Source organism: Limulus polyphemus, unplaced genomic scaffold, assembly GCF_000517525.1.
Source record: "Limulus polyphemus unplaced genomic scaffold, Limulus_polyphemus-2.1.2 Scaffold3805, whole genome shotgun sequence".
NCBI classification, from domain to species: Eukaryota; Metazoa; Arthropoda; class Merostomata; order Xiphosura; family Limulidae; genus Limulus; species Limulus polyphemus.
This window is the reverse complement of record NW_013669415.1, coordinates 23,489-28,239: the sequence shown is the minus strand read 5'-3', so window position 1 is coordinate 28,239 and position 4,751 is coordinate 23,489. Positions and strand designations below refer to the sequence as shown.

General features: G+C 34.2%; 1 protein-coding gene across 1 annotated transcript in view; it reads right to left on the bottom strand.

The window, feature by feature from the left end:
• LOC106470072 (CUGBP Elav-like family member 4) overlaps positions 1-4,751 on the bottom strand; it is a gene marked incomplete at its 5' end in the record, with an annotated part of 60,782 nt that overhangs the window by 33,424 nt on the left and 22,607 nt on the right. The window lies entirely within an intron of this gene.

Below are 4,751 nucleotides of genomic sequence, written 5' to 3'. Positions count from 1 at the left end.
GCGTGATGTAGGACGTCCACGGTTAATAGTTGTAAAACGAAAAACACCTGTGATGTAGGACGTCCACGGTTAATAGTTGTAAAACGAAAAACACCTGTGATGTAGGACGTCCACGGTTAATAGTTGTAAAACGAAAAACACTTGTGATGAAGGACGTCCACGATTAATAGTTGGTAGGCTATCTAACAAGCATTTTTTTAACAAACACAATACTAAGTAATATAGGTTTAACGTATGTTTCAGATGAAACTGATATACGCTGTAGTCTCACTATTTATTGGGGAGTTTTTTGTTATGGCGATGAGCTATGTCCATGACATCATGCATTTCAATTCGTTATTTTACGCATGCTGAGCAGTGGTATCACTTGAGGTTTGTAATATTGCGGTGTTTACTTATTATTTGTAAGCTTTGGGGATTACCTGTTTAGTTTGCAACCTAAGGTTTGTAATATTGCGTTGTTTACTTATTATTTGTAAGCTTTGGGGATTACCTGTTTAATTTGCAACCTAAGGTTTGTAATATTGCTGTGTTTACTTATTATTTGTAAGCTTTGGGGATTACCTGTTTAGTTTGCAACCTAAGGTTTGTAATATTGCGGTGTTTACTTATTATCTGTAAGGTTTTGGGATTACCTGTTTAATTTGCAACCTAAGGTTTGTAATATTGCGGTGTTTACTTACTATCTGTAAGCTTTTGATAGTGCCTGTTTAACTTGCAAACTAAGGTTTGTAATATTGCTGTGTTTACTTATTATCTGTAAGGTTTTGGGATTACCTGTTTAATTTCCAGCCTAAGGTTTGTAATATTGTGATGTTTACTTATTATCTGTAAGGTTTTGATAGTGCCTGTTTAACTTGCAAACTAAGGTTTGTAATATTGTGATATTTACTTATTATCTGTAAATTTTGGGATTACCTGTTTAACTTCCAACCTAAGGGTTGTAATATTGTGATGTTTACTTATTATCTGTAAATTAAATAGGTTTATCTATTTAACTTCAACCTAAGGTTTGTGATATTGCGGTGTTTACTTATCATATGTAAATTAAATAGGTTTATCTATTTAACTTCAACCTAAGGTTTGTGATATTGCGGTGTTTACTTATCATATGTAAATTAAATAGGTTTATCTATTTAACTTCAACCTAAAGTTTGTGATACTGTGATGTTTACTTATCATATGTAAATTAAATAGGTTTATCTATTTAACTTCAACCTAAGGTTTGTGATATTGTGATGTTTACTTATCATCAGTGAAGTTCTAGGTTTATCTGTTTAATTTGCTTACCCGTTTAGCGTATTGTACCAAGTTGGTTAGGGAGCACTACTATATCATCAATTGAATCATTGTACAGAACTTGTATAACGCTTACTTTTGTTAAAAAAAAAATAGGTTGTGCTTAATCTGGTTACATGTATAATAACTTTTAAACAAATATTTTTTACATCTGTTGCTAATTTTTCATAATTACAAGGTGCTTGTACATATATATATATATATATATACTGAATCATTAAGATTTAACACAATTATAGAAGGATAATTTGTGTACTTTGTCTTCACTGGTTCTCCTTAGAGAAGTCCTAGAAATGATTAATTTCCGACGTACTCAGACAATTTCTCCTGCTAATTGTTAGCAATCAAAGAAATCAGTATTAAGACTTAGCAGTAACACGCATCTTGTCTTACTTTTAGCACTAGATGCAACCATCTAAGCGATATTTCTAGTTCCTGAAATGTACCTGATGTAACATTTAATTTCACGAGAGTTTTTTTCTTTCTTGTTATGCGCTAGCTAACATGTCGATAGTTTTCTGTGTTTTTTCTTTTCTTTTCTTTTTTTTTCTTTTTGCAGACAGCCCGGAAAACTGCAAGAAACACTGACTTTCTAACGTTCTTTACAATGGTACGATAACACAAAAATCAATGAAGTTTGAATGTGTTTTTTTTTTCTTTCTGAAGAAACCAAGGTCTCGCCCAAAAAGCGATAATTTAAGGACTCGCTTGTATTGATATTATTTATTTTCAATAGATTATATAATAGAAGACACTATGTGAAATATTAATGACCATCTTGCAAGATTTGATAATAGCTTGCCATTCTGTTTAAAATATTGACTTTTTTACCTTACAGTAAAATTTCATTCGTTACTTCTAAACAGTCAACAATGTTCACGAGAAGCAAGAAGAATTGTTTAGGACGTGGCGTGATTGTCAGCTCTGGTATGCTAAACAAAACTTTTATTGACATTGTGCAAAGAAATACCGAGTAAATAGCGGTCGAAATGGAATTATGCAAATCCGTCCACAACGTATAGAAATTGTTTAAATATTCCACCTGGTGGATTTTCTAACAGAACCATCACCAAAGAGAAATGTGTGGATTTCATCTAAACGTATGGGGCCTGGCATGGCCTGGTGGTTAAGGCGCTCGACTCGCAATCTGAAGGTTGCAGGCTCGAATCCCTGTCACCGAATATGCTCACCCTTTCAGTCATGAGGGCGTCATAATGTAATAATTATTCAAAGAGTTAGCGGTGGGTGGTGTTGACTAGCTCCCTTCCATATAGTCTATCACTGCTAAATTATGGACGGCTAGTGCAGATGGTCCTCGTGTAGCTTTGCGCGAAATTCAGAATAAATCAAACAAACTTAAACATATGAGATAGCCGTGTTCCACTTCTATTTTCCAAAGGTTCGTGATCATCGACCCGCTCTTTCTATCAGGAGTATGTGAATGAAGAATGAGGTTTTCTAAATACATAAAGAGTTAATGAGTTGTTAACATTCAAGTCGATGTTTGCTTTTTTGCTTATCTAAAAGTGAAAGTGCACTTGAGAAGTTTCAAATCTATATAAATTGCTTCAAAAGCCAGCATGGCCTACCTTCATCGACATTAAGGCGGGTATGTTCTAATTCGCGTATCAACGTAAAAGGCATGGCCACAACGTTAGAATTGTGCATTTATATTACTCATGCCAGCAAAGATGATGAAACCGAAACTAAATCTTCTACATCACGTACATGAATACTTATAAGTTTTAAATGAACATTTCCGATCCTGAAAATATCCTACGTAATAACAATAATAACTAATTCATACTGAAACGTCCCCCGTGTTTTTGTCTTCTTCTCAGAGTTCATTGTTTTTTTTTTTTGAACTACTGTTTCTGTGAAAACTTATTCTAAATTTTGTAACTAATATTGTTTTTATATGCTTCAGTGTCGTTCCGTTACTTCTTAGTAAAGAATCTATAAAATGTTAGCATAGAACTCTGAAAAATATGGAACAATGGAAAGATATATCTTTTACAGAAAAAGTTTTTCAAGTTAGTAATTTTTATCACAATTTCTACAAAGTCCAAACCTGGATTTTCAAGCTGTAAGGTCGCAGACTTACCGCTGTCCTACAGAGTGACTGTTCATGTGTTATTATTTCTAATTATTCACCATGCAACGGAACATAAATTAATTCCCAAACATACGAATTAAAATATTCACTCAAATGATGCATTATTGTTACACGTGCTGCTTAAAAGAAATTTGCTTAATTATTCTAAGCTCGTGTTGTACAGCCTCATAACGTGCAAAAAAGATGAACTTGAAGAGCGTATTTTCGTCTAGTAATATCTACGTATGAATAAGAATGTTGAAAAGTAACGAACGTTATATCAACGTGAGAGTAGGAATGTGCAAAAGTAACTAACATTATATCAACGTCAGAGTAGAAATGTGCAAAAGTAACTAACGTTATATCAATGTGTGAACAAAGAATGTTTAAATATAACGAACGTTATATGAACGTGAGAGTAGGAATGTGCAAAAGTAACGAACGTTATATCAACGTCAGGGTAGGAATGTGCAAAAGTAGCGAACGTTATATCAACGTCAGGGTAGGAATGTGCAAAAGTAGCGAACGTTATATCAACGTGAGAGTAGGAATGTGCAAAAGTAACTAACATTATATCAACGTCAGAGTAGGAATGTGCAAAAGTAACTAACGTTATACCAATGTGTGAACAAAGAATGTTTAAATATAACGAACGTTATATCAACGTGGGAGTAGAAATGTGCGAAACTAACTAACGCTACAGGTATATGAACTTAAGAGTAGGATGCTTAAAAACAACGGCACTATATAACTTTAACCTGAGAGAACGAACGTTGAAAAATAACGAACATTGCATCAACGCGAAAATGGGAACGAATATCAACGTGAGGATAGAAACGTTTAAGAATAACGAGCGTGGTTTATTGATCCGCTTTAAAAATAAAACATTACTTCGTTTTAGTTATCTAAAAAAAAAACAGCCTTCAAAACAAACTTATTTCTAGACACTAAATGAAGTGAAGAACACCGATACTGAACAATTAAATAATTAATTTGGTTTAATTAAGCTCGATCTCACATTTTCTTATAGACACGTTGTTTGGTGAGTTATTGAAATTTATCAAAACATTCTCTAAATGACTCAATTTTCATCAGGTTGATAAATACTGTCCGTTCCAGCAAAACATCTAATCGAATCGATTTTGTGAGTTTCAACGCCTTGAACGAATAGGCCCGGCATGGCCAGGTGGATAAGGCGCTCGACTCACAATCTGAGGGTCGCGGGTTCGAATCCGCATACCACCAAACATGCTCGCCCTTTCAACCGTGGGGGCGTTATAAGGTAACTGTAAACCCCACTATTCGTTGGTAAAAGAGTAGCCCAAGAGTTGGCGGTGGGTGGTGTTGACTAGCTGCC